The sequence below is a fragment of the Durio zibethinus genome, chromosome 28, assembly GCF_047325235.1.
Source record: "Durio zibethinus cultivar Kanyao isolate XHJ-2024 chromosome 28, ASM4732523v1, whole genome shotgun sequence".
Lineage (NCBI taxonomy): Eukaryota > Viridiplantae > Streptophyta > Magnoliopsida > Malvales > Malvaceae > Durio > Durio zibethinus.
In genome coordinates this window covers 10815066-10836660 of record NC_143189.1, presented here as the reverse complement: position 1 = coordinate 10836660, position 21595 = coordinate 10815066, and the positions used below count along the sequence as shown (strand labels likewise).

Genomic DNA, 21595 nt, shown 5'->3' with positions numbered 1-21595 from the left:
TAAAAGAAAGAGAGAAGCTTGAAAAGCTTCTGGATGAGATGAGAAACAACAATAAATAAAAATTGTCCCTTAAAGCCAACTCAAATTTGACATTTAAAATAATTGTAGGGTTAAAAAAGACTTTATAATATTTATAATAAGGTAAAAGGAAGAGGGGAATTCTATTTACAGCCTATTTATTACTCTATACACCCCACTTCTAAATATACCCAAATTCAAAACTCAATTTTCTATTTAACTAAATACACCCCACCTCTCACTTTCTATTTTCCATTACTACCTTTTCTTTTTTTCTTCTCTTTTTATTTTTTGAAATCGAGTTTCTCGAAAATAAATGTTCGAGAAACTTTGAAGCTTTTCAAAAATGGACATCTGAGAAGCTTTAAGGATTCTCGGATATCTATTTTTGAGAAGCCTCAAAGGTTTTCAGGTATTCATTTATAAAAAGCATTGAAAGCTTGTTAGATATCCATTTTCGAGAAGTTTTGAGTATTCTCAAAAATGAATATTCAAGAATCTTTAGGTATTCTTGGATATCTATTTCTTAGAAGCTTGAATTCACTTTAATCACTGAAAACCTTAAATCATTATCTTATAAACCCATTTACTTGTGTATGATTGAAACTAAAATCGATATTCTCAACATACATGGCATAAACTTGTTATTTCTCTTAATACTCTAGAACAACAAGAAAACCATTTTTTGGTTTTCTGGTTTTGCATGGGCCAAAGGGTGTTCTTGGTTTTCTGGTCTCTAGACAACAACACTTTTATGCCTATGCATGCTTAAGAACTAACATGTCTCTTCTATTCATACATATGATCACATAAGAATGGGCACATCAATGACTCATGTGTGTGCATGCATGCTAGTTCGAGATTGAAGACCCTATAGAACATTGACCATGTCATCAGCAGACCGATAAATATGGTAGTAAAGAACTCTACTCTTCCAACCACTAGTTTTTATTGTTGGATTTGTCAATGTGCTGATGACATTGTCAGTGGCCTAAAGATTAGAGGTCTTTATTGCTAGAGTTGAGTCATGCCTCAGAGAAATCATTAGAGACGTTTAGAGATTCCAGCACATCTGATTTTTCATGTCAGACATTGATAAAGAGATTGATTTATTTTAGTATTATTTATTTTAAGATTAAATGTATTTATTTTATTTAAATTAAAATTAAATGTTTTCAAGAGTTTATAATTAAATATATATTTAAACAAAAAATTATGTATTTTTGGAAACGGATTTATAAGAATACAAGATTCTCAAAAATCCATTTTTGAGAAAGTAATATAATTCTCGGAATTTCCAAGATGTACAAAGTTGATTTTGGGATGTATAAGTTATTGAGGTTATTTTTATTATTTATTAAAGTTTAAAATTTGTATTTGTTATATGGGTATTTTTGAAAGAAAATTTTGAGGGTGTATAAAAAAAATTTTGTGGTGTATTAGAAAGCCCCAAAGGAAGAGAGAAGCTTGAAAAGCTCTTGGATGAGACGAGAAACAATGAAGATAAAGCTAGAAGAGATTCTCTGGAGGGAGCTGAAGGGGGAAAACAAAGGAAAAAAAAAAAGAGAAAGTTGGAAGGGAGGTCAAGCCATGGCCTTTCCTTTAGAGAAAGAATTGGAAAATGAAAGAGGAAGAAGAGACGAGAAAGGGAAAGGTCATTTGACTGTCACCAAATTGAACTCCACTCACCCAAGCTGGATGATGGAGGTAAGCTATCTCACCGATCGATGTTGAAGGGAATTAAAACAAAAGAACAAAGAAGAAGAAAAGGTAAGGGAAATAATTTTTTTCTATGATTTTTTAATAGTTAGATTCTGAAATTGTTGAAATTTAATGGCTTCCTTCATATATTTCAGAAGTCAATAGTTTATATTAAGTTAATATATATTGATACAATCTGTTAATTTTTGTGGCAAACACACTTTGGCAGCTGTTATGAGGAAATATAGCTTTCTCAACTTCTCTTATTTTTGTTAGGCTAATTTAATTTTATTTTCACTATGGTAAAACTTCCACTTAAATAGTTAAAAGGAACCAAAAATTATGATAAGGGAGTGAAAAACTACAAAAAGATTTATAATGAGGGATCAGGCAAACCAAACTTCAGGGCGACAATATATAACTAAGTGTATGAAATTTTTATTCTGTTTGAATCTTTCTCACTAATTTTCTTTTTTAATGCTTGCAATGATGGTCCATAGCAATAGGGAATGATATCAGGGTAAATAAATGAACTTTTGTTTCTTTAACATGAACTAGAAATAGTCTTGCACTTTATCGTTGGTTCAATTTTTTTTTATTTGTAATAAACAATGTTCAAGATAAATTTAATAAATGAATGAGTATAGTTTCATTTATAATATTTTTAATAAATGTAATGATTAGCAAAAATTTATCAATTAATTTATGCATAATATGTGCTTTTTATTTTGACATCTTATGTAACAAATAAAATCAAAATTCATTTTTTTAAATTTATCTTTTCAAACATAATTAAGAAAAAATAAAATAGACAATTTAAAAAACAAAATAAAAGAAAATGGCCTAAGAAAAAAAAAAGGAAAAGAGAGCTAAATTGAGATGTAACGTGGATACATTCACTTAGGATGACAAGAAGTCGGGTAAAGGCAGATTTTCTAGCATTGGCTCTGACCCAACTTTTTAATTATTCAATCTGAATCCAATTTAGACCCAACATCGGGTTACTATTTTTATATCAAATCTCAACTAAGCACATATATGTATAATCACATCTGATTTAATTTAATCGGAGATAAATTCAATAAATTTAATTTAGTACAATCTTTATTAAAATATTATTTTTAATATAAATTGTATTTAAATTATATACAAATATAGTGTTTTTATTTAATTAAGTTATTAAATAATAATTATATTAATATAATACATATACAAATATAAAATTAAATAAATAATAGAATATGTACTTTTTATATATCTTGAAGAGATCGTCATGAAGCACCTTGAACTTGCCTCTGATTTGATCCTAATTTAAAAAATAGAAAACCATCCTAGCCCAACTTGATCCCAATTTTGAAAAGAAAAAATCTCCCCCATTGGATGAAGTCAAGTTAGAATTTGTTAGATACTGATTATTTTGTCATTCATATAACTAGTGACCCTTTTTTGATAAAATTTATCTAGAAATAAATAAAATCTAAAAAAAAGTGAAAGGGCAAAAATGAAAAATAAAAGAAAGCCAAATTGAGGTGTCACATAAACACCTCCATTTAAATATGATAACGGATATAGTTGGGATGAGTTAAAATTCATCCTTTGATCAACTTGACTCTTTAATAATTCTATCCAATTTTTCTCTGACCTGACATCAGATTTTTTTTTTATATTTGACTTCGATCCTAACTATATGCATTCAGTATGCATTTGACTTGACTTGACCGAAATTAATTTAATAATTTTAATTTAGTATAATTTTTATAAAAATATCATTTTTAAATATAAATAACATTTTAATTATATATAAATGAAGTATTTTTATTAAATTAGTGTATTAAAAAATAAAATTGTGCTGTAAGGTGTGTCGATATAAAGAGTTGACACAATGAACTTTTGTGCTCTCAATAATAGTTCTGATTCTTGAAGAAATACATTTCACATTGTAGCAGTCTCATGAAGACATATATTCTATGTTCTTCTGCTTGTTTCAGATTTAGTAAAATTTTAGCCTTGAATTGCTTTACAGACTAATCTTTCCTTAAAGTCTTTGGTAAGTTTTTGGCACATAACTCCTGTATACGTCTATTTATGCACAGTAGTTGTGCACGTGTATAACAAATGAATAGAGAAGTAGTTTTTAGTTTATTTATTTTGGAGGTGAGTAATGTGATTCAATGACAGTGCCTACGGTGCAAGTTGATAATATTCAATTCATCTCTCTTTCTGGTTCTACTGTCCACTCAAATTTGTCGAAATAGGGATAGTCTATAATGTTTCTGCAATTTAAAGTCATTCTCACTTCATTATACAGGTTACAAAAGTCTCTAATCTGTCAGTATGCTGTAAGGCTTTCAGAGAAAAAAGAACGAAAAAAAAAAATACAGGGTGAGGTAAGGAGGAAAAGAAAAGAACTGCTGTAACTATTGAAGCTTGTTTGGATCTGTAATAATTTCATGAAATATCTTGTTCGTGAAATATCCAGATATTTGTGTCTCAACTGCTCAATCCTATTGCATTTAAGGTTGATGTACATGCTACTCATTGGGAAAAAAAATCTTGTACCCGATTGTTTCTGGTCATTTGTCACTTTTTTTACCGTCTTATCTCAGATTAACCACTGTCAAAATAGAAATGAAGTACCTCACTGATTAAAGTGTGTAAATTTGAATATTTTGAAGTTTTGCCATCATCTCTGTTTTTTGCTTTTTAAGTTTTCTAAACTACATGATTTGTTGTAATGTCTGCATCATTTTGGTTACTGACTTGCAGCTACTACAAATTTAGCAGATGATTCTGAAGAGACTAAAATGTCTGGTTTGACCAGCCAGCTTATTCCAAATTCATCTGGGGTGAGTTCATAATTGTTTTTTTGTAAATCATTAATGCAAGCATGTATGTTATGCCACATCATTATTGCCATTCTTTTTTTCACCTTTAAATTAAAAATATTTTATCTAGTAGACCGTTTAAGTTTACTGGGTAATTAGTGAACTATGCTTAGCTGTTTCAAGTTTCAACTCTGTTTTAAGCCGCTGTGAAGAAACAATATGTGGGATTTGGAGAAAATGAAGTAATTGATTTCTTCTTTTTTTTTTTTTTAATGTACTCAAACGTTAGAAATTGGGAATAAATATGTGAATATTGCCTGCTTAGGGACTTCTTTCAAAAATGAATGAAAAATCTTACCTTGCTTATATTTTAGAAGTTTGCAGTTTACAATTTCTAACTGCAGGTGGAATCTCTGGTCAGAGATATATGAAATACAACTTCAATTGCAGAGTTTGAACTAAAAGTAAGCAGGTTTTAATTTCTTGTTTCGCAAATAGCTTGATAATGTTAATGGCTTTTCTACTTGAATTGTTTCTGTTTCGTATCCAAAACAATTACAGATATTGTGGTTTTGAGTGGCTTTCTGTTCTGTCTCCATTTGTTAGCTTGGTGGATTCGGATATACATAGTGAGGGACTTGGCGGGAAAAAGTGAACATCCACCTGCGATCCCAAATCCTCCTCCTGTCAGCGTCAGCACCAATAGAACTGTTGAACCACCTGACTCAAACGGGGCTTTTCTTGACCTTCTTTAGCTGTCACCAAACCCCTATCTTCTTCAGGGACAATCCAATCCTTACTTGATAAAGCTGCAGATGAAGCCTTGGTGATACTTCAGTCTCCGAAGGTGAGAATATGAAATTTAAATTCTTCACTTGCTTTGAACTCATAGAAGTAAGATGATAAATTGTGAAGGTAGGTTTCTTCAGGAGATCACGAACCATAAAGGGGAAGCGTGCTCCACCATCGTGTAAAGAGGTAATACTTCAATGGATTTTGGTAAGAGTATTTGTTTATTTTAGGGGCCCAAACAATAGATTGCTTTGATCACATTAGCAGAAAGAGATAATGTTTTTTCTCATTTGGCCATAGCATTCAAAATGGTTTTACTGTTTTTCATCCTTTTATTTTCCAACGTGTTGTCTTTAAGAGACAAAACATAAATGAAACCATTGATTTGGAAGCCATCATTGGTTCACTTGTACTCTCAAGTGTTGCTTTCGTTTCCATATGTTAGAGGTTCTATTGAGAAATTCTGAGTTTGTTTCTGCAACAGGGGCAAATAGTGAAGAAGGGCCAGGTGCTTTGCTACATTGAACAACTAGGTGGTGAAATTCCAACCGAGGTTTAAATCTTGACTTGATGGGAATTACCATGTGTTTACTTTTGTATGTTGACTGATGGAAATGAGGGGTTGATTTCACCCTACGTGTCTTGCTACTTACTTTTCATGCATGCTTATGTTTATATGATCAATGAATCTGGGTTTTGTTTCTAATTCTGATCATTCTTTAACCAGTCGAACGTGTTGTCACTTTTCAGTGCATTTTAGTCTCACCTCGTCATCTATTCTTACATGTTATGCTTACATGACAGATCCCGTTGGACATGGTGATGCTCTTTTCGCACTTCTCCCTTCTTCTCCGGGATAAAGAAGCTCCAGTAGATGATTTAGTTAATTTGATTGCTATCCCATCATGGTGCTTAATAGTTTGTCACAGATGTAAGCTTTTAATAGAATCAATACCACAAGCCTCTAGCTAGCTCTAGCATTCCTCCAGTGGTACAGGAGGACTTATTTAAAAAAAAAAAAAAAATAGCTCAATCAAAATAAAATTTTTATGTGATTGATGAATTTAATAGTTATAAAAATTTTTTTTATTGGTTATAATTATAATTAAAAATTATTATTATAATCGAATAATTTTATGCATCACATATTACATACAATCATTTATGAAAAACATTAATAAATATTAATTAAATAAATAATTCACATTCAACAAGCCTAAAATTTGTAACTTGAAGATTTTAAAAGCTCATTCTTTAGTACTAAGATAAGATTTGATCGGCTAGAAAATGAACATTTTTTTACATAAAATATTGCGATTGACGTTTAATTATGTTCTTAAAAAATAAGATTTAAACAATGTTGTTGTAAGAAACTAGAAGTGACTTGGTTTAACAAGCTTAGAAGTGCACGCCAAATTGGATCAAGTTTGTGCTTCTTCCACACAACAGAAAAGCCGACCCCACAAAATTAAATATTGACCAATTGATGCCCAAAATGTGTCAGTGAAAGGTAATGCATTGCTTTATTGAGCACCTTCCTCTTTACTGCCTAGGGCCAACATAAAGTGCCGAAAGGTCCCCAGCCCCGAAGGAATCTTTTGCCCACAAAATTTCGTGTATGATTGTGACAAAAAACCAACTTTGGCTTGATTATTATTTGATCCTATAAATTTTTTTTTAAAAGAAAACATAATGTTGTGATTACATGTAATTGTTTAATGTATTTTTTTACGAGTACAATTACTAGATGTGTATAATATATCTGAACACAATTTATTTCGTTTCGTATATCTACTAACTTTTATTTATCACAAAAGTAATGTTTCATTTTATGTATGTCTTAATATACATCACACATTCATTTGCTGTTGCATATTTGATTGTGCAATCAATATTTTTTTATCAGATAATGTTGTATCATTGTATAATTATAATTTCTTTTAGAATTTTTCTAATAAAGTAAAATTGGAAATTTTCACTTGTCATTTTTATATAAACTTTTATTTTTAGAATTACTTTTACAGTACTTTATTTTTCATAGTAAAAAATTATTAAACAAGAATTTTATATTTTTAACTTATTCTTGATCCGTACTAAATATATCATCTTTATATAGTCAAATGATGATGATTTTTTTAACTTATTATAAATACATTTAATTGTATAATTTATTATATGATATTATAAGTCAAAATTAACTCATCAAATTTTAATTTTTTTAGGAGTTTAATAAGTTTAATTAAGAACTTAACTAATTTACATGCTTTTATAATTTTATCTTGAAAAAAGTTATTCCATACACATCCTTTTATCTAATTCATCATTTTATAAACATGTGAATTTCATTTCCTTTGCTGAATTAACATCAATGCAATAAGTTTTTTTTTTTGTAGTAATTAATTCTTTTTGCTATGTAAATATATAAAGATAATCATTTTATATATGTGTAAATTCTCTAAACAATACTCGGCTTCAGTGTTTGTCTAGAATTATATCAACTTTTTTTTTCTATTAAGTTTCTTTTATAATTTATTAGTTTGCAACAAAAAAATTAAACCATTAACACACACACACACACACATATATTACTATTATTATTATTAACCATAATTGTAAAACAATTAATCATTTATAATTTCTTTCGAGAATGCTATTCCTTGAATTTCATTTGTTTCCACAAAGCATTAAAATTGGATTTCATAACAAACCTTATTATATAGGTTTATATGCAACTTGTTCTTTAAAAAAGTATCATTAAAAAATACAAGTCATATAATTCTAATTATTTTAATAAAAAACTCAAATCATAACTTTACTATTTTAACTATTTATTTTAAAATGTACAAGGTCTTTATATTCTTCAATTTAGAAGAATTCTGTTTCAAGTTCATATGAATTTTTTTTAGTAACTTGATGAATTACCTTGAATATATATTCTTTCGATATGATATTAATCTACTTACTTTATTGTACGTAATTATGCATAGCCAATGCACTTAATTCAGCTTTAATTTCTTGGTTTTGCAAACTTTTACTATTGCTTCATGTTCCCAAACCTTTAGATAATTTAGATTTGGTTTTATTTCTTTCATAATTCATGAGAATAACTTCTTTTTGTCTGAAATTTTATTTTAATCATGATATAATATCATTAATATTTTTACCTTATGATCTTATCTTATTTAAGGAGAGTGAATCATTTGGGTTAATTCTCATATTTAGAAAATAGAAATGTTTATATGCTTGACTGCTATGTTTTTCGATGGTATCTCTTTGCAAGAGCTTAATCATATTCAAACCAATCAAAACATTGTTGCTAAGCTTAAATGTAGATTTGATAATTTTAAACACGAAATAAAAATGTTATGAAAAAAATATAAAGGCGATACAATTTAAAATTTTGGTAAAAATTATATATAGACTTTATAAAAAAATGTTTTATGTTGTGTGCTAATACGAATTTGATACTACAATTATTTATTTTATACATATATTTGACATGATAACAATACAATATAGATATACTCTATGTAAATTCATTGGTTTTGTTCTCATTATCTTTTATATTTTAAAAACATAAATAACCTGATCAAAACAAAATTTTCATGTAGTTGATGAATTTATTAGAATCATCTTTATTATTGATTGTACTTAAATTAAAAATTTGTCGTAATGAAATAATTTCATATATCATATATTACACATACATTTATAAAAACAACAAGTTAATTAAATAAATCAATACAAAATTAAATTAAATTCACTTGCAATAAGACTTTAATTTGAAACTTAAAGATTTTAAAAGCTCATTCTTAAGGTTCATTTAGATGAATGATGAGATTGATTCTGGTAAGATTAAAAATAATAGTAAAGATGAGATTTGTTACTCTAACAGTAAGTTTGATTACTATAACGGTAAGATTAAAATCAGTGATAAAATATATGTTTGATGAAAATGCAGCAGTAGTAGTGAGGTAGATTATAATGAAAAGATAAAATAATTATTAAAGATATTAAATTAAAATTACATATAATAAAATTTATAAAATATATTTGATATTTGTGATATTAATAAATAATTAAAAATTATTAAAATTATTTTATATCAAATAATACTTTTATTAATAAACTGAAAAATGCAAAAAAAAAAAAAAGTTAAATTTAAAAGTTAAAATTTATAAAGCTTATTCTTACTATTTATCTTCTTAAAAATGACTGACTATTTTTCCGTATAAGATATTGTAATTTACGTCTAATTAGTTTTCCTTAGGTTCATTCAGAAAAGAAAAAGTTTTAACCAATGTCCTTAGAGGAAAGTGATTTAGTTTAATTAGTCGTGGATGTGCACCTCAAATTGGACCACAACAGAAAAGCCGACCCCACGTTATTAATTTTTTAAGCTAATTATTTATTAGTTGATGTCAAACACTGGTTAATGAAAGTATAAGGCTTCTTCCACGCAACAGAAAACCTATCCCACAAAATTAAGTTTTTTTAGTCATTATTGGCCAATTTGTCGGTGAAAGTATAATGCATGATGTGCAACTTCCTCTCGACTGCCTCTGCAAAAAGGTAGATGCCAAAAGCCACCCCGGCCCCAAAGGCATCTTTTGCTCAGAAAATACATGCATGATTGTTACAAGAAACTAATTTAATATAGTTATTATTTGATCCTAAAAAAAATAAATATCATAATCTTATCATTACGTGTAAATTGTCTAATGTGTTTCTCTCTGTAGGTTGTGGTCTAATTACCAGTTAAATTGGTCGGCCAAAGGAATATTTTTAATGGAGTAAACAACCTTTTGTTTAAGAATCTTTTACAAGTAAGAGGGCAATTGTAAAGTTAAAGCTCGACGTTGACAAATTTTCCAAAATTAAGGTTTTCTTTATCCTCTGCTTTACGACTATATTGATAATTAATTAATTATAATTTTAAATTATATAGAGTTAATCAAAATATAGAGAACATTTTATCTATAATATTTTTATTTATATAATTTTATAATTATTCTAATCTTAATAAAAAATTACATAACATTTATCACTTATAAATATGAAATTTATTATTATTATAATGGATTGTACACCGCTTTAATATATGTAAAATCCACATTTAGATAAAAAAAAATAAAAATTACACATAGAATACACCCCAGCCGCCTAATAGAACACACTATTGCTATCTAAAAGGGTGAATATGTCAATGAAGCTTTAGGAATTAATTATCAAGAAAAATGTAGGAAAAAAAGAAAGAACATGTCAAAAATGTTTTTTTTTTTAAGTTGAATATATTGAATTTATTCACAATTTAAACTTATAAGCAACAATTCCGCATATGCGATGTAAAATATTGGTAACTCCAAAAATATACAAACAATTTTATTGATATTATAAAAAAATTTTACGAAATTCCTTTTCCTTTTTTCTTTTTTCTTGTTGAATATTTTTGGCTTTATAGTAAACAGCAAAGAAAATTTCCAGAGTCTTATATATCTCGTAGCTACATGGCCTTTTCTCAGAAGTTGCTTTTTCCCCTTTAAAAGCCCTTTGCCTAACGAGCATATGGTATGGGTCCGATTTTTGTTTTTCCCCTTTAAAAGCCATTTGCCTAACGAGCATATGGTATCTTTTGCTCGGAAAAAATACATGCATGATTGTTACAAGAACCAATTTAACATAATTATTATTTGATCCTACCAAAAATTTTTTTAAAAAAAAATCATATCATTACATGTAAATTGTCTGATGTGTTTTTCTCTGTAGGTTGTGGTATAATTACCAGTTAAATCGGTTAGCAAACAGAATATTTTTAATGGAGTAAACAAGTAGAAAGTGGCAAATAGTAATAATCCCACAGCAACTACTCCCAACACCCTTGGTTAAGTTAGAATTAGCAAACAAAAAAAAACTTCCAGGAGATATTCTCTGCCTTCTGTGCACTTCTGCATATCTTTCTTTCATTTTTTCACCCTTTGGCTTGATATTCCAAAAAGCATCTTTGATTTCGTTCATTTTTCTCCTTTCCAGAAATTGTTCAACTCCCCCTTTAAAACCAAAGCCTAACTATGGGTAACATCTGCTCGTTGTCAGCTTCATGCGACACTGTCATTACCCGCTGCTGTGATTGTGTTGCCGGACAAGCACAGTTTGTATGCAAGCTTGAAGAAAACGTAGAAGATTTAAAAATTGCACTAGCAGAATTGACGGATCTAAGGAATGATGTGATCAGAAGAGTGAAAATAGCTGAAGATCAACAACAGCTGAAGGGGCTAGACCAAGTTCAAGGCTGGCTTTCGAGGGCAGAAACTTTGATTAATGGAGCTAATTTGTTGATTGAGCAAAGTCCTCAGGAAATTAAGAAATTATGTGTAGGAGGTTGTTTTTCTATGAGTCCCAAGTCCGACCTGAAGTTTGGGAAGCAAATTACCAAAATGCTCCGAGATGTTGAAGATCATGAGAGCAAGGGAGTTTTTGACAAGGTGGCTGAGGAGGAACCAACACCTCTAGTAACTGAACGACCTACTGAGCATACTGTTGGTTTGGAATCCACATTCGATAAGGCTTGGAGCTTCCTTGAAGCTGAACAAGTGGGAATTGTTGGCCTGTATGGCATGGGAGGGGTTGGCAAGACAACCCTCCTGAACAAAATCAACAAGAAGTTCTGTGAACCCCCAAATCGATTTGATGTAGTTATTTGGATTGTAGTATCTAAAGGGTTTTATATCGAAAAGGTCCAATATGACATTGCTAAAAGGGTGGGAATAGCTGATGGAGCATGGCAGGGCAAAACGCCAGAAGAAAAAGCTCTAAACATCTTCAGGGTTTTAAAGGAAAAGAAATTTGTCATATTGTTAGATGATATATGGGAGCGAGTTGATCTATCTAAGGTTGGGATACCTCTCCCAACTCAAAAAAATGGTTCCAAACTAGTTTTTACAACTCGTTCTATCAAGGTTTGTGGTCAAATGGAAGCTCAAAAGAAGATTGAAGTGCGGTGTTTGCCTGAAGAAAAAGCTTGGGAATTATTTCAAGAAAAAGTTGGTGAAGAAACACTTGATAGTAATCCATGTATTCGTGAGTTGGCTCATGAATTGGCCAAAGAATGTGGAGGCCTACCTCTCGCACTTGTCACCATTGCTCGTGCCATGGCTTGTAAGAACAAAGTTGAAGACTGGAAAGACGCAATTGAAGTGTGTCGGAGATCATCTGCCTCTGTTTTTCCAGACATGGGTGAAGAGGTATATCCACTTCTAAAATTCAGTTTTGATTCTCTTGCCCATGACATGTTTCGAACTTGCCTCTTGTACTGTAGTTTGTTCTCAGAGGACTACCCAATTGATAAAGATAGGCTTATAGATTTCTGGATAGGAGAGGGGTTTTTGGATGGACATGGGAATACAAGTCTAGCTCGAAACCAAGGCCACCAAATGATTGGTTCTCTTCTTCATGCATGTTTATTGGAAGAAATACATGAATTTAGCATAAAGATGCATGATGTGATTCGTGACATGAGTTTGTGGATAGCATGTAAGTGTGAAGAAGAAAAGTGGAGCTTTTTTTTGGAGGCAGGTTATCAATTAACTGAGTTACCAGAAGTTCAGAATTGGGGAAGCATACGCAGGATGTCATTGATGAAGAACAGGATAGAAAATCTAGCAGAAGCACCTAACTGTCCTGATCTCCAAACTTTGTTTCTTAACGATAATCAGTTGGAGGTGATCAATAATGACTTCTTCCAATTTATGTGTGGCTTAAAAGTTCTAAACTTGTCAGGCAATAGAGGTATAGAAGAATTGCCAGTGGGAATTTCGAAATTGGTGTCTCTGGAATGTCTCGATCTCTCCTGTACAGGGATAAGACAGCTACCAATTGAATTGAAGGCTTTAGAAAAGCTTAAATGCCTGAACTTGGAATTTGTGGTTCTTCTGGCATAAGAATTCCAAGACAGTTGATATCTGCTTTTTTAAAGCTGCTAGTATTGAGAATGTGTGGCTATGATTATTCTTTGGGCCAGGAAGAGGAAGATAATAGTGAATGTTTGGTGGAAGAATTGAAGTGCTTGAACCATTTGAATGTGTTGACTGTCCCTATAACAAGTGCTTTGGGTCTCGATAGACTTTTGAGTACTGAAAGGTTATGCAGCTGCACTTTAAATATTCAGCTTAAATTGTTAAAGGACTTGAAGAGATTGAATATTTTATCTTTAGCGAATATGAAGAGTCTAGAACATCTAGACCTTAGGAGCTGTGAAAGTTTGGAAGAAGTGGAGATGGAGTGGGAAGGGGAAGGCAGAATGATAAAAGCACAGAGTCACATTAAAACCTCTGTGATTGCAAGCAAACATTGCTTCCAAAGCCTTCGCTATGTATTTATAACCCAATGTTCACAATTGAAGGACATAACATGGCTAATTCTCGCTCCAAGCCTGAGGGATCTTTGTGTGACGTTCTGCAATAATATGGAAGAAATAATCAATGAGAGAAAACTGAGTCAAGTGGCTGAGCTAGTAGAAACTTTAAGCCTATTTGGAAAACTCGAGTCTCTTGAGTTACAGGTTTTGCGAGAGTTGAAGAGCATTTACTGGGATACACTTCCCTTCTCATGTTTGAAAGAAATTTTGGTTCGTCGATGCCCAAAGCTGAAAAGACTTCCACTCAACTCCAACAGTGCAAAGGAAATCAGCATTGACGGTGAGGCAGAATGGTGGAAACAGCTTCAATGGGAGGATGAATGAGCTCTAAACGATTTTCTTCCCTACTTTACGTCTTTTGACTGAAAGTGCAAAGTAAACATATTACTTTTACCTTTAGTCTCTGTTATAATTGTTGTGTTTGAAGCTGTTGCGGTGTGTTCTAAAATCGTGGATAATCTTCTCATTTGTATGATGTTCATTAAATCGACTAAGTTAATGGTGAATCTTTTACTTATATGGATTTAAATATAGGCTGCATTTTAATGCTGAGTAAATAATTTTAGCTTCAACCTAAATATTTCAATTTGTTTGATTTTATTTATGGTAAGCTAACATGTTACGCTACCAACTTTTTCTTGATTTAAACCCGTGCAGTAACTATTTATATTCTTCTCGTCTTTCTTTAATTATAAACTATTATCTACGTATAAAAGTGTGAGTATGTATAAAAATGTGAATTTTAATAGTGTTAAAAGTGATTGACTTAAATACTTTTATAAATTTTTAAATTAGCAAATTTATTTTTAAATATATAATTTTTATTAATTTATTTAAATTTAATTTAAATCAACTAAAATTAAAAATAGATTTTTTGTGAAATTAAACTGCTTAAAATTTTGAAATTTTAATTCCAAAAGGGTTAAAAATGATTCACAAAAATATTCTTAGTAAATTTTTTATACCTTTTAATTTAAATTAATTTTCTTTTTTATTATTAAATTTTTTATAATTACGCTAAAAAAAGTATTAAAAGTGATTGATTAAAATATCCTTATTAAATTTTTAATTCCTAAAATGTTAAAAATGATTGATTAAAGTACCATAATAAGTTTTTTATAAATTTTAATTTAAATGAAGTTTCTTTTCATTATTAGACTCCCAAATCATTAAAGCATATTTGTTTTATTTCTAATTTTTTTCCTTTCAGGTTTTTATTTTAATTGATTTGCTAGCTATATATGTATGTTAATAATTTTATTATTTGTATATTTTATGAGTTGATAATTTATATAATTAATCTTTTTAGTCGCTTGAATAATTCAAAAGAGAAATTAATTAAATCTTTTTTATTTCATTGTAATTTTTAAAATTATATATTGTGATATTTTTATATAATCAAAATTTATGTATAATAAAATTTTTAAATAAAAGAAATTTTATGTTTTTAATTGGTAGAATGTAGAATTACATTTAATTGATGGAAGCACCAATAAAAGATTTTCCAAAGCAAAAAAATGAGAGAAAATTTTGACTGATTATACATAGTTCTATCTTATTCATATCAATAAGGTTAGTGCTATATGATGTTTCAATGAAAAACATATAATTTTAATGATTTCAAATTTTTTTAGGATCAATATAAAATTCTTTTTTTAGGAAAAACATTGTATAGCTTTCATTTTTCTTTTCATTATATAAGTTAAAGAATGTTCATGATTATATAAAAATTTTTAAGGTTACTATGTTGGGTAATATTTATTCAAAAGTATTGAAATTCATCAAATTAATTATCACTATTACATTTAATATAAAAATATTATTATACATTATAATTTAACTAAACTTAAATGTGATTTAAAAGCATTAATTAAGAAAATTCTTTTGATAAATTTTTATTTAATTGTGTATCTAGTATTTCAGTTATTTTGAATTTTGACTACTCATAATTTCAGGTTGGGTTTTAATTTTAGAATCAATATCAATTAGGTTGAGTTAAGTTTTATTTGCTTCTATTCATTGTATGCTTAATTATTCACTTATCACTTGAATAAATTTGACATAATAATTGATGCAAACTTTTCGTTCTTTAAAAAGCCGGATTTAAAATCATCTTAAATTCAAATAAAATAAAAAATGTTGGATTTTGATTGTATTGCTATGTCAATTCAAATTTTGGGTTAAGTGATTTCATATTTTAAATAACCACTAAGGTTTTGATTGTTTAAAATCAATTGAATCAAAGTGAAATTTGTTTATTTTTATAATTATGTGTATTATATTATTTTTAATTATATTAAAATTCAAAAAGTGTAAAAATTTTATGTATACTCAATATGAGTCTTGAATTATTTCAAGTTTGAGTTAATTAATTCATATTATTTTTAATTATACTTTTATGACACTGGTATTAAATTTCAAAATAGAATGAAAAAAAAAAATTAAGTGCAAAAGTTATGGAAATATTAATGATAATTCTAGAAGAAAATTCATATACCCAAATTGTGCAAAGATTAAATGATATATCTTCTTTTAAGGATTTTGAAATTCTTATGCCCAAGTCTTGCTAATCAAGTTGCTTTGATATAAATTGAAGGAAACAACTTAAACATTTCATTTGAAATAGATATTATAGTTCAAACTTATTTAGGAAGATAACATACAGTTAAATATTATTTGGATTGTTATGACCCCTTATAATCTTTATTCTTTTCAAATGAAAAAGTTGGTTGACATCAAAATATATAAAAAAAAAATGCATTTTGAATGATAGTAATAAAAATGAAATAACAATTAGAAATATACTATCTTTTCATTTAATAAAAGAAATTTTTGATAGAGAATGTGAAAGTAATTATTATAAACTTAATATTTTTTAAAATTACTGTCTATTTATTTTTTATAAATTTTATTTAGTAAATTTTTTCTCATTGCTTTTGCATAATTAAATTTTACCTAAAATTATATACTTAAAGATAGAAACATAAGGTAAAGTTTATTATTTTCATTGTTGGCATAATACTTCAATTTTTTCAATCTTTTATAAGAAATTATACTTTGCTAACAAGTATAAAAATATAAAACAAATCATTCAATCAAATTATTAACAAAACTTATCTTAATATGTACTATTTTACAATGAATTAAAAAATTTAAAGAATATCTTAAAAATATTAACTTAATATATATTATACATTAATTTAACTTTGCTTTGATACTTACATTAGTATAAAAAGTTATGATTTTAACTTATTATTATATGCTAAACTACAAATAGCAAATTAAGAGCATTTACTTATTGTTTTTCAAGTCATCTACGTTTAAACATTTTCTTACTTCTTTCTCTATCTTATAAATTACATCATTTAACATTCATTGCGGTTGCTTTCTTTTTGAATATATGCAAATTAATGACAACATAATAGTATATGATTGCTAATTTAGTAATTAATCAATGAAAGCTAAAAGTAATCAGTATAACTTAGTAGTAATTATTGATAACTTAATAATTAATCAATAATAATTTAATAGTAAATCATGCATAAATCAATATATGAATAATAATTTAATAGTCAATAATTGATAACTTAGTAATAAATCAATAATAATATAATAGTAAATGCATAATAATTTAGTAATAAATTAATTGTAATATAATTGTAAATGCATAAGAAGAGAGTAGTAAATCAAGAATAATTTAATGAAAAATAAGTGACAACTTAATAGTTAATCATTGATAACTTAATAATAAATTAATAATAACTTAATAGTAAATTAGTGATAATTTAATAATAAATCAATTTTATTTTAATAGTAATTAATTAATAGTAGTGAATTATAAATAACTTTTTTTATATTGTGAATAATAACTTAATATTAAATAATTGATAATTTAATAGTTACTCATTACGTTAAAAGTAAATTAATATAATTTAATAGTAAATCATCAATAACTTAATTGTTAATCAATGATAAATTAATAGTAAATTTGGATAATGTAATATAAATTAATGATAACTTGGTAATGAATCATGGATTATTTAATACTAAATTAATAATAATTTTGTAGTATATAATCGAAAATTAAATTGTAAATCAATTATGACATAATAGTAAATATATAATAATATAATAATAAATCATTGATAATTTAGTAGTAAATCACCAATAACGTAGTAATAAATTATTAATAACTTAACTACAAATGAGTAACAATATAGCAGTAAATTAGTTAATCATTGATAATTTTATAATAAATCATTCATAAATTAATAATAAATAAGTTATAACTTTATAATAAATTATCAGTAACTTAGTGATAAATAATTCATAATTTAAGGATAAATCATTTATAAATATGTAATAAATTATTGATAATTTAGTAGTAAATTATTGGTAGCTTAGTAATAAATGATTAATAACATAATAGTAAATAAATAATAATTTAATTATTAATCATTGATAATTTTTTTTATTATTAGGGATTGAACTTGGTTCATTGCGGAAATGAATAAAAAACTTTCATCTTAGGGGCTAGAATAAACCTATCACAAATCTATTCAATAAAAAATTTAGTAAAATTTTTTTTAAATTTGAATAAAATAATAATATTATCGTATAAAAATAAAATTATCTTATATATTGTTAGTAACTTTTTAAATTCCATATTTCATAATTGTAAATATATAGTAGCATATTAATAAATCAAGGATATGTTAATAAAAAATAAATAGTAACTTAGTAGTTAATCATATATATCTTAACAATAAATCAATGATAACTTAACAGTAAATCAATTTTGCTTTAATAGTAATTAATTGATAAATGGTTAATCTTATGAATGACTCTTAAACTATAGTGAAATATATAATGTGGTACCTGAACTATAAAATTATTAACTAATGCAGTACTTGAAAAGTTGCTTGTATGCCATGTATCATCATTTGAAACTAATTATGTTAGGGATAAGTACCATATTAATTAACAAATTTATAGTTCAGGTATCACATTAAAGATTTTTAAAATTTAAATACCACATTGAACATTTCACTATAATTCAAGAGTCATTTGTAACATTATCCCAATGATAAATTTAGTATTAAATCATAAATAACTTAATAGTATCAATAATAATTAAGTAGTTAATTATTAAAAACTTGAAAGTAAATCAGTATAACTTGGTAATAAATTATCAATAGCTTAATTTTTTTTTGAATAATCTATAACTTAATAGTTAACCACTAGTAATATTATAGTAAATCATGGATAATTTAATATAAATAAGTGATAACTTGATGGTGAATCATGATTAATTTAATAATAAATTATAATAATTTCATAGTAAATAATCGAAAACTACGTATTAAATCAATGATAACATGTAATAAATGCACAATAGTATAATAGTAAATCATTGGGGATTTAGTAATAAATCACTAATAACATAGTTATAAATTAGTGATAATTTAGTTGTAGATTAGAGATAATTTAGCAATAAATTAGTTAATAATTGATAAGTTTGTAATAAATAATCGATAACTTAGTAGTAAATCAGTTATAACTTTATAATAAATTTTTAGTAATTTAGTGATAAATTATCAATAATTTAATGGTAAATCATTTATAATTTAGTGATAAATCATTTATAAATTAGTTGTAAATTAATGTTATTTTAGTAATAAATTATTAATAACTTAATAGTAAATCATTGATAACATAATGATAACTTAATTGTCAATATTTGATAATTTTTTTATATTCAAAGTTGTCAGGTATTGAACCTTGGTTACTACTAAAAACGAAACTAGAACTTTTATCTTAAGAGGCTAGGATAAATCTACCATGAGCTTATTTAATAAAAAAATTAGTAAAGAAAATCTAAATTTAAATGAAGCAGTAATGTTACTTTATAAAAAAAAAAATTATCTTATACTAACATGAAGCCTACACTTTATTGCAGGAATCCAATATTTAATATATGATGGCACAAATTTTATCAATAATTACTAAAAAAATAGGTTAAATACTCAATTTAAGATTAAATGTTTGCATGATTACTCAATTTAAGATTAAACGATTACAATTAAGATATAAATAAGGATTAAACATTATTAAACGTTTACAATTAAGGATATATTTAGATCACAAATTGTGCATGTCTTCTCCATGTGGTTTAATTGCATTGTTTAGTTGTGTATTATACTAATTTATTCCCTAAAACCCCCAAAAAATTAAAAGATAATAAAAACATCAGTTTTATAAGAACACAACAACTTTTCTTTCTTCTTTCTTTCCAAATTTTTTTCTTTTTATCTTAACTTCAAAATTTTCTCCTTTCAACTCTTGTTTCTCTACAAAGCCTCCCATTGTTCTGTTCTTGCAAAGGGCTATCTTTTTTTTTTTTTTTTATTTCATTCAATTTTTTTCTCCATTCAACTACTTTCTCTTAGTGTTCACTTTCTCTCTTTAGCTGTAACTCCTTTATTTACAATATAAAAAAACTAGAAATTTTAAACCTTGCCTTGTTGAGCCGTTAAAAGGTTGTGCATGCTCAATCTTTGCCAAATTTGAAATTTTGGAAGAAAACCAGATTAACAAACACCTAATCAATGAATCTCTTTTTGTAATTTTATAATTAAGAAGTTGGAGATGGAAAAGGTGTCTCGAAGAAATGAATCAAGGGGAGGTGAGGGTTATGAGGTGTGCCTAATAAGTTTAAAGACAGAACTGAGAAAGAGAACCCAAGACAATCCCAGAGATTTGAAAAGGAAAAGAATATAGTGAAACACATAACCGAGAAACCTGCAGCTGAGAAAAGCAATTTGCAATTCAAGGGTGTTCGAACGTGAAAATGGGGGAAGTGTGTGTTCGAAATCCAAGCAGTTGTTGCCCAGTTTGCAAACTCAGAGCCTCCCAGGACCCATTCGGAGCAATCCACCATTGAGTTTCAAGCGGAGTCCCCATGACGCTTGATTTTGGACGGAACAGTACAGTTGAACAGTGAATTGCCTAAAGACGGGTCGTTTCTAGATCTTTTGACAATGGGTTCAGGTAATTACACTTCGGATCATGGGATATTCCTTGGATTTGATGATTTTTCAAGGGGTTTATGATCCTTGAGCTCTATAATTAGGGTGATGTTAGATCATTGGTTTCAGTTTTTTGTCTTTTTCATACATGTTTTAATTCAAAATTTTTAGACAAACAAAAATTTGTAGGGTTTAGTTTTGAGTTTTGAATTTCATGAGTATTATAGTATGGAGTGGTGATTCTTTTTTTTGTAGATTAATATTGTATAATTAAAAATTTAATGATTGTGAAAAAAAACTAGAACTTTTAATTTTTATTTTCTTACTTTTTATTTTTAAACTGTATTTAAAATAGTAAGAAAAAATCAAAATTTTTTTTTTTCCTAAAAAATAAAAAAAATGAAATGTTTTTTATTTATAGGGTTTAGTTTTGGGTTTTGAATTTCGTGAGTATTATAGTATGGAGTGGTGATTTTTTTGTTTTTGTAGATTAATGTTGAATAATTGAAAATTTAATGACCGTGAAAAAAATGCTAGAACTTTTAATTTTTATTTTCTTACTTTTTGTTTTTAAATTGTATTTAAAATAGTAAGAAAAAATGAAATGTTTTTTTTTTCTAATTTTTTCCTAAAAGATAGATCTCTATTTTAGGATTATTTTTAATTTTTTTATTTAAAATAATACTTAACCACTAAAAAAATTATAAATGATCGATTTTTTCATTTAATTGTTATTTTTATTAGAGTTAATAGTGCATGTGAAACGCTCACAAATTTCATCTAAATATATATTTAATTATAAACATTCGAAAGCATTT

At 27.1% G+C, this 21595-nt stretch overlaps 2 pseudogenes across 1 annotated transcript; both read left to right on the top strand.

Moving 5' to 3' along the window:
* The first annotated feature begins 1608 nt into the window (after positions 1-1608).
* On the top strand, positions 1609-6363 carry LOC149510742 (uncharacterized; annotated as a pseudogene). The gene is made up of 8 exons (XR_016335055.1): positions 1609-1725; positions 4028-4058; positions 4486-4565; positions 4949-5008; positions 5151-5391; positions 5460-5522; positions 5821-5889; positions 6141-6363. The product of XR_016335055.1 is annotated as an uncharacterized LOC149510742 (transcript).
* Positions 6364-11010: 4647 nt separating this feature from the next.
* LOC149510741 (disease resistance protein SUMM2 pseudogene) lies at positions 11011-14316 on the top strand (annotated as a pseudogene).
* Positions 14317-21595: the final 7279 nt, after the last annotated feature.